Here is a 14,751-nt window from a genome sequence, read left to right as displayed (position 1 = left end):
TTGAAGACCAGGCATGGTGGCTCAAGCCTGTAATCCCAGCACTTTGGGAGGCCGAGGCAGGTGGGTTGCCTGAGTCCAGGAGTCTGAGACCAGCCTGGGCAACATGGTGAAATCCTGTCTCTACTAAAGATGCAAAAAATTAGCTGGGTATGGTGGTGCACACCTGTAGTCCTAGCTACTTGGGAGGCTGAGGTGAGAGAGTTACCCGAGCCTGGGGAGGTTGAGGCTGTAGTGAGCCCAGATCACATTACTGCACTGCAGTCTGGGCAGCCAGAGTGAGATCCTGTCTCAAAAAAAAAAAAAAAAAAAAAAAAATTACTGGCAGCTACAAGGCAAGAATAGGCAACAAAAATCTAGAAAAGAAGAAACCTGAGTGAGTTAGCATGAACGAATATTAAAACATCTTAAAATGCTATAATAATTAAAGCAATGTGGTGCTGATGTGTGGAGGGTCCATGACACAAGATAGAATGACCAAAAATAAATTTAAAATGCATTAACAGCTGTTGAAGTGCATTAACAGCATATGTTAAAGGTGGCATTCAAATTAACTAGGGAAAGATGGATTATTCAATATATGATGAACAACTTGGGTACCTAGCTAAAAAAAAAACAAAACAAAAATTAAGCATGGGCCATATGTCAGACTTGATGCCAAGAGGCATCAAGGAGGACCAAGTGTTTAAAAGTAAAAATATGGAATCATTGTAGTGCATGAAGAAAAAGTAGGACTTAAAAAATAATAATCTCAGCACGGGGAAGGTCTAAGTATGGCCCTCAATCAGAAACCAGGAAGGAAAATAATAACTATTTCAAACAAAATTATCTCTGTAGCAAAAACAGCATAAAAGGTCAAGAAACAACACACTGGGAAAAGAATTGCAACGAATATCACAGACAAATAGTTAATTTCTTATTTTTAAAAAATAGCTTCTACAAATCGAAGAGAAAAATTCTAAGGTCTCAAAGGAAGAATGAGCAAAGGATTTGACAAGAGGTAGAATACAGAAAAAGAATTTAAAATAGCTCCTAGACACATGGAAACATCACTCATGATAATGGAAGTATCAATTGACAAAATCATTCAGGTTGATAACAAACCATTTGGCAAGGGAAAAGCACTTCTACGCATTGCTATAAATTGGTACAACTTCTATTAAGAACAATCTGGCAGTAGTTATCAAAATTATAAATGAGTATATCCCTTTCTCTAGCAATTTCTCTTTTAGAAATTTATTCTATATATATATATTCAAACGTGTGAAATGCTACTGTACAGGTGGTTGAATTTCACTTTATTCCTAAGAGCAGAAGACTGCAAGATAGTAAGTATCCATTCAAAGGGTCTAATGGATTAAATTTTGGCATATCAGCACATGATAATACTATGAAGCCATAAAAAAGGGACATCTCTATATGAATTGATGTGGGACCATCTTTAAGATGTACTGTGTGTTGAACAAAGCAGCATGCTGAAAATGTCTACCTTATGCTTGTAAATGCAGTATCTTTGGAAGTATACCTATGGGTAACAGTGTCTGACTGCGGGGAAAGGCAAATGGGTGCCAGAGTGAAGAAAATATAGCTTTTGGTTTTTATGACTTTTAGAATCTGTACCACATAATAATTTTGATGAAAATGTTGCTGTGTGTGTTTTTACTTGTTCATGGAATGATTTTATAAATTGCTCTCTTAGTTTTCTATCAACCAATATCCTGGGATAAACCCCTCATGATCGTAATGAATAATGATGTGTGGAGAATGGAGAGGGGTTAAATTTGAAAAATGTAGAAAATGCAAAAATAATAAATCTTTGCTATAAGGGATTTATAAGTGTTAATATTTTTATATTTGCTTCAAGTTTTTTTTTTAATAAAATAAATGCAACATTGCAACTGAATTTGAATTCTTTTTTCTTCTCTTTCACATCCAATTTATCTCCCCTTCCTCCAGAGGCAATAACTATCATGACTTTGGTGGGTATCCTTTCAGGCTATTTGTTAACAGTTTTACACACACACACACACACACACACACACACACACTCATCAGATCACATTATTTATCATTAGTGGTGGCATAAGATGAAGTGAAGGTAGAGGGCAAGGCGCTGGGAATTCCAGTTTATGAATTTAGTTTCTAAAGGCATTTAGTTTTCCATGGCAACAACAGTAATTAGAGAGATTGTAAATTAGCTTTTTGGTAGCTCTAGGAAGTTTAGACAATAAAATTTGAGATTGAAAGCAAAACTATCCAGCTGAGAATATCCATGGAAAACTGGAATGCTTTAATGACAGTTTTGGACAAGTCCCTCATCCTCTAGATGCAGGGCAGATATGGCTGAGCACCAAACCCAGGGCCTGATTGTAAGGATGATAAGTTCAATCCCAATTAAATCTATACCACCAGGTCACATCTCTTACACTAAGTATTTACAAAAAGAAAAGGGAAGTGACATACAGAAACAGCTTGATTGGTTGCAGCTTGGCATTTACCTTCCATGAACATGGTCTGATTAGTTGGCAGCCTGTGATTGGCTGAGTTTGGCTGCTGTGATTGGATAAGACTTGGCTATTTGTTGCAAGACTATACTCTTTAAGTTAGGTTGCAGTTTGTTTACATACTACATTGAGTTACAGTTTGCTATGTACAGAGGCAGCTTTAGGCCAAATTTAATTTAATCTAAAATTGCTAATTATTGATGTTTCTTTCTCCTCTTTCTCCTGTGGCCTTATAAAAAGAAGATTGGGCCGGGCGCGGTGGCTCAAGCCTGTAATCCCAGCACTTTGGGAGGCCGAGGCTGGTGGATCACGAGGTCAACAGATCGAGACCATCCTGGTCAACATGGTGAAACCCCGTCTCTACTGAAAATACAAAACATTAGCTGGGCATGGTGGCGCGTGCCTGTAATCCCAGCTACTCAGGAGGCTGAGGCAGGAGAATTGCCTGAACCCAGGAGACGGAGGTTGCGGTGAGCCGAGATCGCGCCATTGCACTCCAGCCTGGATAACAAGAGCGAGACTCCGTCTCAAAAAAAAAAAAAAAAAAGAAGATTGACTGTGGCTAACATTTTTTGTTTCAAATGAACATTTGACTGAATTGATAACATGGTAGGTGATCTCACTTCATTGTGTTGGGGACATTAACTCTTCACCCAGAAGAATGATAAGATTGGGGTAGGAGGGGACTGGGGAGTTGTTCTGCTGGATATCCTCCATTTATTCCTTTGGCATCCATTCTCTATCCTTCTCCACCTTGCACTGTGCTGCAAGAAGCTGCCTAGATAATATCAGTACGGCTCCCTTGCCGTCTGAATTTTGGTTGCTTGGTCAATGGGGACAATGACAAGATGAGAGGGAGGGCGGAGAGTGGGGTGAGACTATTCTTTTTCTCCTGGTTCTCCTCTTGCAGGTAATGCAGGCTGGCTGTGTCCCACAACTAAAGTTCCTATGATGCAGCCTCTTGACAGGTCTTTTCATCTCCTGGTTCCAGTAACTTCTTCTTCCCTCGACAGAGCTGCCTGCCCCTCACCAACAGCCCCAAGCTATACACTGTCTCCTGTGGCCGCCCTCTTCTCTTTCCACCCCTTTGTAAATAGTCGCTTTTAAACTCTTCTCTAATTATGCCTTTGAATGCGCCTTGTATTTGTTAAAGGAAGACTAGACAAATTAAATTTAACAGAATTTAATTGAGGAAACAAACGACTTGTGAAGAGATTCAGAGAGCTCTGAGCCTAAATGTGGGCAAGCAGCATTTATTGACAGAAAACAGAATTGAGGTATAGAATATAGAAACAGCTTCCTCGGTTGCAGCATGGCTTTTGTATATATATACACACACACATATATAGACATATTTATTTATATATATATATATATACACACACACACACATTTATTGTATATATTGTATATATGTATATTGTATATATTTATTGTATATGTATATTTATTGTATATATATACACACACATATATATGTATACATATACATATATACACACATATAAATATGTATACATATATATGTATACATATACATATATACACACATATAAATATGTACACATATACATATATATACACACAAATATATGTATACATATTTATATATGTGTGCATATATATGTATATATGTATATATACACACATATATTTATATATATGTGTATGTGTATGTATATATTACAGTTTCTTTATCTGCTCATTGATTGATGAGCATTTCGGCTGGTTCTGCATTTTTGCAATTGTGAATTGCCACTCATCCTTTTAGCTGCTTCTCTTTCAATTGTTTTCATAAAAATTCAACAGATTTTTGTTGATTCACTCTTTTTCTTCAGTTCTGCTTCTGAGTCATGGATAGAGACAACAGTCATATAATAAGGCCAGAATCTGTTTCTTTTCTTGACTACTCTTTTATTAGGTTGGTGAAAAGCAATTGTGGTTTTTGCCATCAAAAATAATGAAGAAAAGAAACAATCGTTCGCTTCTCTGCATCTCACCGTTGCTGGCTAATTTTTGGCTATATCTTTACAGTTTTAATCCATTTTATAAAATGCTGGGGGAGAAGGCTGGGCACAGTGGCTCATGCCTGTAATCCCAGCCCTTTGGGAGGCTGAGGCGGGCGGATCAGTAGGTCAGGAGTTCGAGACCAGACTGGCCAATATGGTGAAACCTTGTCTCTATTAAAAATACAAAAATTAGCTGGGTGTGGTGCCACACATCTGTAGTCCCAGCTACTCTGGAGGCTGAGGCAGGAGAATCACTCGAACACAGGCGACAGAGATTGCAGTGAGCTGAGATTGTGCCACTGCACTTCAGCCTGGGCAACAGAGCAAGACTTAGTCTCAAAAAGAAAAATACTGGGGGAGAGACATTTTGTGGTCTGGACTTTACTAGCCAGAGTTCTAAACTTCATAGGAAGTATTTTACTAAGACAACAGCACATACAGCTCTAGGATACAAAACAATTATGAGATTTTTAATGTCATTCTACAATAGGCAAATCTTGCATTTTTCTGTGACCATGTCTTATATTTAAGATTATAAAGCGAATTTCTCAATCCCATACATAGTTACCAGAGCTGGTTCTCATGTGTGATAAACATGTCTACTCAAGCTTGCACTTCTCCAGTGAAAAGCATAAGTCTATATTCAAGGCAGATAATGGGGCTACTTTTATATGTATAACTGAACAATTATATTATTCAAAGAATCATTTTCTAGTTTCCTTTTCTTTTTCTTTTTTTTCTTTTTTTGTTTTTTGAGACGAAGTCTTCCTCTGTCGCCCTGGAGTGCAGTGGCACAATCTTGGCTCACTGCAACCTCTGCCTCCCAGGTTCAGGCCATTCTCCTGCCTCAGCCTCCTGAGTAGCTGGGATTACAGGCGTGTGCCACCACACCCAGCTAATTTTTGTATTTTTAGTAGAGATGGGGTTTCACCATGTTGGTCAGGCTGGTCTCGAACTTCTGACCTCGTGTTCCACCCGCCTTGGCCTCCCAAAGTGCTGGGATTACAGGTGTGAGCCACCGTGCCCGGCCTCTAGTTTCCTTGTCTTAGAAAATCTAGATCTTTTTGGCTCGTGAATCTTTAGGCCTTGTTGTATTTTAGAGGAAGTAGTGACAAATCACAGATTTTGTTTCTAAGCAGTGACGGCCCGGGAAGGCCTAGCTGGACTTCTACAGACTCAGCAGAACCCAAAACACTTGGAGGTGACTGGCTCCTCCTATTGGCTCTCTCTGAGGTTAAGTCAAGGAGAAAATATTTCTCCCAGGAACTCTGAGGCAATGAGAGACATAAGAAAATATTCTCCAGAGGGCATATTAAGTAGTAATAAACAGCAGAATTTCACAATAATACAAAGGGAAAAATGTGTTTTGACAACATATTGACTAATCCTGCCAAGAAAAGGAAAAAAAGAAGTATAATAACATGAAAATTCAATTCAGTGTTGCAAAAATGCCAACTTGTAACTGAGAGTGTTTGCTTGGATTTTATTTGTCTACCCTGACCCTGCCTCTCTTGGCCCCTCCAAGGCCGGACACACTGCTCCTCTCTGTCCTTCTTACCCACCCTGCCCCAGAGACTTGGGCATTTCTGCTCTCTTATGGTGGGGAATGTCAAGACTGAGAAGCACCTGCCCTCAGGTTTCACACGGCAGCATTTTGCTCCGTGGGGCCTTCGTGACTCCCAGTCTAATGTAGCAACCCCTCTTACCAAGCAGACAGACCAGACAGACACACCCATAGATACCGAGAGCCTTTCTGATGTACTGCCTTGCTTTACAACCTTTTTATCTGTTATTCCTTGTGCTAGTATTTGTTCATGTATTCCAGGACTTTCCTGTCATGTCTGCCTCTGGACTTCCAGCACCTAGATCTGCTAGTTTCACACATAGGCTAGGGCAGGAGCTGCCTCTTTCTTCTTAGATGGGAGGCCTTCCAATCAGTTCTCACCCTTTAGAATATAGAGCTGTGTTCTCACCCTGGAGGCAGGAGAGAGTGGAAGATCTTGTACAACAGTTGTTTCAACCCATTCTATGGAAATTTTTATTCAACATGGAAGAATGAGGGAGTTAACGAATAAGGGAATATAATAAGACACAAATAACTTATGGACTGAATGGTGTTCCCCCAAAATTCACATGCCTAAGGTCTTTAGGGAAGTAATTAAGGTTAAATGAGGTCAGAAGAGTGGGCCCCTAATCTGATAGAACTGAGGCTCTTATAAGACTAGGAAGAGACATCAGAGACTGGAGATTCCCTCCCCAATCCCAGAGTGCATAGAGAAAAGGCCATGTGAGGAAACAGTGAGAAGGTGGCTATCTACTAGCCAGAAAGACAGCCCTCACCAGAAACCAAATTTGCCATCGTCTTGATCGTGGACTTCTTGCCTTCCTAACCATGAGAAGATAAATGTCTATTGTTTAAGCTGTGCAGCCTACAGTATTTGATGACAGCCTAAGTAATCTGCTATAATAACCAAGGGTCAAAGAAGAAATCACAAAAAAAATTAGAAAATACTTTGAGATGAATAAAAGCTAAAACACAAGGTACCGACATTTATGGGATGCAGCTAAAGCTATGCTTTCAGGGAAATTTGTAGTTATAAATGTCTATATTTAAAAAGAAGAAAGGTCTCAAATCAATCACATAAGCATCCACCTTAAGAAACTAGGAAAACAGTGGCCGGGCGCGGTGGCTCAAGCCTGTAATCCCAGCACTTTGGGAGGCTGAGGCGGGTGGATCACGAGGTCAAGAGATCGAGACCATCCTGGTCAACATGGTGAAACCCTGTCTCTACTAAAAATACAAAAAAAAAATTAGCTGGGCATGGTGGTGCATGCCTGTAATCCCAGCTACTCAGGAGGCTGAGGCAGGAGAATTGCCTGAACCCAGGAGGCGGAGGTTGCGGTGAGCCGAGATTGTGCCATTGCACTCCAGTCTGGGTAACATGAGTGAAACTCCGTCTCAAAAAAAAAAAAAAAAAAAGAAACTAGGAAAACAAGAGTAAACTACACCTAGAACAAACAGAAGTAAGAAAATAACAGACCAGTGCAGAAATAAATAAAAATGAGAACAGGAATAGAGAAAATTAATGAAACTGATAGTTGTTTCTTTCAAAAGATCAAGAAAATCAACAGTCTTTTAGCTAGACTGACCAAGAAACAAGAGACAACATTCAAATTACTAAAATCAGGAATAAAAGAGGGGACATCATGAATGACATTGTGGAAATAAAAAAAGTATAAGGAAATATTAACACTTGTTTAGCAAAATCAGATAATACAGATGAAACTGACAAAGTCCTAGGAAGATACAAATTACTGAAACTGAAGAAGAAATAAAAAATCGGAATGGACCTATAACAAGTAAAGAGATTGAATTATTAATAATTAGGGGGAAAAAAGCCCAATAAACTTCCCACAAACAAAAGCAAAGATGGCTTCCCTGGTGAATTTCATCAGACCTTAAAAAAGAATTTACACCAATCATTCATAAATTTTTCTTAAAAACAGAAGAAAATGGAATACTTTCCAACTCATTCTATGTGGCCAGTATTATTTTGATACTAAAGACAGACAAAGATGTTACAAGAAAATAAAATTACCGACTAATAAACCTTATGAATATAGATGTGAAAATCCTCAACAAAATACTATCAAACAAAGTCAGAAACATATAAAAAGGAGTATATGTCATGACCAACTGAGATTTATCCCAGGAATGTAAGGTTGGCTTAACATACAAAATCAATGTAATACATCTTATTAATAGAATAAAAGACAAAAACTACTTGATCACATCAATATGCACAGAAAAAAATTTGACAAAATCCGATGTCCTTTCATAATAAAAACACTTAAACTAGGAATAGAAGAACATCTCCTCAACCTGATAAAGACCATCTACTAAAATTCCACAACCACACCAAGCTTAATGGTGAAAAACTAAATACTTTCCCTCTGAGATCAAGAACAAAACTAGAATTTCTGCCCTCATCACCTCCATTCAACATTGTACTGGAAGTTCTAGCCAGGATAATTTGGCAAGAAAAGAACATAAAAGACACCTAGAGCAAAATAAAAGAAGTAAAACTATCTCTAGTAGCATATGATGTGATATAAAACTAAGGTATCCAGTTGGAAACTATTGTAATGAATAAATGAGTTCAGTAAGGTGCAAGATGCAAGATCTAGTTATAAAAATCAGTTGCATTTCTGGGCAATAGCAATATACAATTAGAAAATAAAGTTTAGAAAACAATTCCATTTATGAAAGCATCAAAGATAATAAAATACTTAAGAATAACAGAAATGTAGGATTTGTCCATTGGCGAGTATGGTGGCTCATGCCTGTGATCCCAGAACTTTGGAAAGCTAAAATGGGTGGTTCATTAGAGCCCAGAAGTTTGAAAACAGCTTGGGCAATATTGCAAAATTCCATCTCTACAGAAAATACAAAAAAATTAGCCAGATGTGGTGTTGCATGCCTGTAGTACCAGCTACTTGGGAGGCTGAGATGGGAGGACCACTGGAGCCCAGGAGGTTGAGGCTGCAGTGAGCCACAATCACACCACTACACTCCAGTCTGGGCAACAGAGTGAGACCCTGTCTCAAAAAAAGATTGTCCATTGAAAAAAATAAGATGTTATTTAAAGCAATTAAACAAATGGAAAAATATTCCATGTTCATGAGTTGGAAGGCTTGATATTGTTATGATGACAATACTCTCCTAATGGATCTATAGATTCAATGCAATCTCATCAGAATTCCAGCTTCTCTTTTTGCAGAAATTGATAACATGATACTAAAACTCATATGGAAATCAAAGGATCTATAATAATCAAAATAATCTTGAAAGAGAACAAATTTAGAGAATTGAGGATTCACTTCTTGATTTAAAAACTTAAGGCAGTGTGGTATTGCATGAGGGTAGACATATAAATCAATGGAATAGAACTGAAAGTCCATAAATAAATACATTTATGATCAATTGACTGTTGACAAGGCTGTCAACGTTAATTCCATGGAGGAAAAACTAGTCTCATCAACAAATAGTGCTGAGACAACTGGATATCCTCAGGCAAAAGAATCAAGCTAGACCTATACCTCATATAGTATACAAGAAAACAACTCAAAATGATTCATAGGCTTACTTGTAAGAGCTAAAACTATAAAGCTCTTAGAAGAAAACATAAGCGGCAATCATTGTTAGCTTGGATGAGGCAATGATTTCTTAGATAGGACAGGAAAAGCACAAGAGGGAAAAAAAGATAAACTGTGATGCATTAAAACTAAAATTTTTTGTGTGCTTCAAGGGACATCATTAAGAAAGGGAGAAGATGGCCAGGTGCAGGGCTCATGCCTGTGATCCCAACACTTTGGAAGGCTAAGATGGAAAGATTGCTTGAGGCCAGGAATTTAAGACCAGCATGGACAACATAAAAAGACCTTGTCTCCATAAAAAAAGAAAAAAAAAAAAATTGTCTGAATGTGGTGACGCAACTGAAGCCCTAGCTACTCAGGAGGTAGGAAGATCCCGAGGAGTTGGAGGCTGCAGTGAGATACGATCGCACCATTGAACTCCAGCTTGGGTTATAGAGACCTTGTTTCTAAGAAAACAAAACAAAACAAAGGACAAGTCTGGCAGTTCTTCAGAAAGTTATATGACTCATCAAGAAAAACAAAGCCATATGTCCCTGGAAAAATTTGTACATAAAAGTTCATAGCAGCATTATTCATAATAAGTCTGAAGTGGAAACAACCCCAAAATCAATTAACTGATTAATGGATAAGGAAAATGTAGTATACAATGAAATTCATCCATACAAAAAGATAAATTACTGATATATGCTACAACAGATAAACTGTGAAAATATTATGCTAAGTAAATGGAAGAGACCAGACACATATTGTATGTATTCATTTATATAAAATAGCCAGAAAAAGCAAATCCATAGGGACCGAAAGTAGATTAGTGGTTGCCAGGGACTGAAGGTGGGAAATGGGAGATTGGGGAGTGACTGCTCTGGGTATGGGGGTTTCTTGTTGGGGTGATGAATGTATTCTGGAACTAGATAGCGGAGATGGATGCACAACTCTATGAAAGTACTAAAAATCCCAGAATTGCATACTTTAAAAGAGTGAACTTTATAGTATGTGAATTGTATCTCAATACAGCTGTTATTATAAGTAAGTAAATAATGGCCGGGCGCGGTGGCTCAAGCCTGTAATCCCAGCACTTTGGGAGGCCGAGGCGGGTGGATCACGAGGTCAAGAGATCGAGACCATCCTGGTCAATATGGTGAAACCCCGTCTCTACTAAAAAAATACAAAAAATTAGCTGGGCATGGTGGTGCGTGCCTGTAATCCCAGCTACTCAGGAGGTTGAGGCAGGAGAATTGCCTGAGCCCAGGAAGCGGAGGTTGCGGTGAGCCAAGATCGCGCCATTGCACTCCAGCCTGGGTAACAAGAGCGAAACTCCGTCTCAACCAAATGAGTAAAAAAAAAAAGTAAGTAAATAAATAAATAAGGAAATTGTGCTTTGTTCCTCAAAAAGCATTGAGTTTTTTAGTAGTGGACCTGGGTCTATGGCATAGAAAGATGCAGGGTGGAGGGGCCATCCCATGCATGCTACTAAAGCTAGTGAACATGAACGGAACATGGAAGCATATGTGTCTTGATTATGGTCTTCTCTCTGGGATCTCAGAGAAACACACAGATCCTCAGTGGTTCGGACTTGCAAATAATTTATCTTGAGTCTTACCAGCTTATAACCACCTAAAACACAAAGATATGCTAGTGTTTCTTGTGACTGTCCTGCTTGGGTTTAAATAATTCTTATGCAGCCAGTTTGGATCTGAGGTATAAATCTACTCATAAATAAACAGTATGAATTGCCTTTAAAGAGTTGCTTCAAGACCAATGAAGAATTTTTGGCTTACGTAAGGTAGTTGTGACTATGAAGATCATGGAAAATATTAAGAATGTGCTTTATTGTGGCAACATTCTTGGTATTTGAGGAAGTTTGCCTTGGAGTAAATTTGCTAGGTAAGCAATTTGACTGTGGTGATAGCAAATAATACTTATTTGCTATCCATGTTCTTTTCCTAAATAGCTTAGAGAGGGGTTCTTTCTGGTTTCATTGGTAAAAGCAATGCTATGTATTCTCACATTGCAGTTTAGTGTTTAAATTTGCTTCGTTATCTGAGAAAACGTGGCCTGGGCTCATTTTAACGGAATGAAAAACATCTGCCAGGCAGTGATACAAAAATCCTTCGTGAATCATCTCAATAGATGCACAAAAAGCATTTGATAAAAGTCAGCATCCTTTCATGATAAAAATCCTCAACAAACTTAGCAATAACGACCTTAAAATAGTAAAGGCCATACACAACAAACCCACAGCCAACATCATACGGAACAGAAAAAAGTTACAAGCATTCCCTCTAACAACTGGAACAAGACAAAGATGTCCATTCTCACCATTCCTATTCAACATGGTACTGAACTCCTAGTCAGAGCAATCAGGCAAGAGAAAGAAATAAAATGTATCCAAGTTGGAAAAGAAGTCAAATTATCTCTGTTCACTGACAATTTGATCTTATATCTACAAATTGCTAAAGATATCTCCAAAAACTCTAGATATGATAAATGAATTCAGTAAAATTTCAGAATACAAAATCAATGTACAAAATTTACTAGCATTTCTGTATATTAATAATGATCAAGCAGATAACCTAATCAAGAAGGCAATTCCATTTATAACAGCTACAGAAAAAAATAAAATAAAATAAAATACCCAGGAATATCTTTAAGGAAGTAAAAGATCTTTACAAGGAAAACAACAAAACACTGATTAAAGAAGCTGTAGATGACACAAACAAATGGAAAAGCATCTTATGCTCATGGATCAGAAGAATTAATGTCATTTACATGACCATATTGCACAAAGCAATCTACAGATTCAATGCAATGTCTATCAAAATACCAGTACTCCTCAGAACTGTCCAGGTCATCAAAAATAAAGCATCACAGGGAAGAGGAAGCTAAGGAAACACGACCACTAAATGTAGTATGGTGTCCTGGATGTGATCCTGGAATAGACGAAAGAGACAAACTAGAAAATCCAAATGAAATGTGGAGTTTAATTAATAGTCATGTACTAAGTAAGGTTGGTTCTTTAGTTGTGATGAGTGAATCACAATACAGTAATAAAAGAGGGAACTAGCCATTGCAATGGCCCACACTTGCAATCCCAGCACTGTAGGAAGCCCAGGCAGGGGGATCACTTGAGTCTGGGGATTTGAGACCAGCCTGGGCAACATAATAAAACCCCATTCTCTACCAAAAATAATTTTAAAAATTAGCCAGGTGTAGTGGCATGCACCTGCAGTTCCAGCTTTTCAGCTAGTTGACGTGAGAGGATCACTGGAGTCCAAGAGTTAAAGGCTGCAGTGAGCTGCGATCGCACAACTGTACTCCAGCCTGGGCGACAGAGCAAGACTTTGTCTCAGAAAAAAAAAAGGAAACTAAATGAAGGGGATACAGGAACTTTCTGTACTATCTTTGTAACTTTTTCTGTAACTGGACAACTACTCTAAAACAAAAAAGTTAATTTAAAATATAAAAACATTTTGTTTCATTTTACAATGGCTGGTAGACTTTCAGATCTTTAATGAAGAAGGTCCCAGATTTCTAGAGCCAGAATGCAGAGACAAGCAGGCACCCATCCAAATCCAATGGAGCCTGGTGCAGTGGCTCACACCTATAATCCTAAAGATTTGGGAGGCTGAGGCAGGAGGATCACTTGAGCCCAGGAGTTCGAGGCTATAATGAGCTATGACTGCACCACTGCATTCTAACCTGGGCAACATAGTGAGATCTTATCTCTTTAAAAAATTTGAAAGTTAATGTTGATTAACCTTTTACTGGCTCATTTTGGCCCTCTCATGGAGTCACTGGCCTCTGTTTTCTCCTTTTCCCCCATTTAATCATTTATTTTACGGGACTATTTTTTTCAGTTTAATGAGACACAAACACTCAATTTTTTATTTAAAACCGAAATGCAGTAGGTCTGTAAGCTAAACCTTTCACCATTCATATGGAAAGAGAAATAAATATCAGCAATCCTCTTTGGTCTAAACAAAAATTTCTAAGTATTCATTTTAAAATATTGTTTGAAATATTAGTAGGGCAATAAATCATAAAGAGATAGAACCATCAAATTAGGCTTTTAAAGAATTACTCTCAAAGACATTGTAACAACTCCAAAGACCAGGGATATTATAAGACTCATTTATTAGGAACAACATTTACAAAGATAGCTTTTTAATGCTGAGTTGTATCTGATTTAATGCCGTCAGAAAGCAGAAACATTTTTCTCCTTATTTTGCTGATCTGTCAGATTCTGCTTAAGTTAGGAGAGCCTACAATTTCAAGGCTAGATAATTGGAATTCCATGATTAGACACAGAAAGACAAGAGAAAGGCAGAAAAGTTCAAAACTTAAAACATGGGGGGAAATCAGTAGAGTAGGATTACCAATAAGTAAAATATTGGGCATATAGACTCTTAATTTCCATTAGTTATGCAAATATTTTATTGTTAGTATTTAATTAGCGTTTTAGAATGTTTTGTAGAGATCGAAAAAGCACATAAGTAATTGCATTAGCGTTGTTAAGTATCAGTGTTTTTCATTTGACAAATAATCATACAGCTGTGTTCTCAGGCTGCAATAACAAAACACCAGAGACTGACGGGCTGAAACAACAGAAATTTGTTTCTCACAGTCTGGAGGCTGGAAGTCCAAGACAGAGGTGCCAGCAGCGGGGCTTTCATTGTGAGGCTTCTCCTCTTGGCTTGTAGGTGGCTGTCATTTCTCTGTGTTCTCCCACGCCCTCTTGTTTGCGTGCACAGGGAGGGAGGGAACAAGCTCTCTGGGGTCTCTCCCTGTAAGAACACCAGTCTCAGCAGAACAGAGACCCACCATGACATCACGTAACTTTAATAACTTCCTTAGCAGCCCCAGCTCCACACTGCAGGTTGGGGCTTCAAGATGGGGATGTAGGGGTGAGGGTGGGACACAAACATTCAGTCTATAACAATGGCTCACCAAACTATGAAAGCAAATAGAAAAAAAACCACAGTTCAAGAATGACATAAAACTTAACTAGGTGTGTTAGAGCAATGTGCAGAACCAAGCTAAGTTAAAACATGAACTCATTGATTTCTAAAGACAATCTTCCCCAA

The sequence above is a fragment of the Sapajus apella genome, unplaced genomic scaffold (assembly GCF_009761245.1).
Source record: "Sapajus apella isolate SASKATOON/1434 unplaced genomic scaffold, GSC_monkey_1.0 scaffold12, whole genome shotgun sequence".
In the NCBI taxonomy this organism is placed as follows: domain Eukaryota; kingdom Metazoa; phylum Chordata; class Mammalia; order Primates; family Cebidae; genus Sapajus; species Sapajus apella.
The sequence above is the reverse complement of the archived record's forward strand: the minus strand, read 5'-3'. Positions refer to the sequence as shown.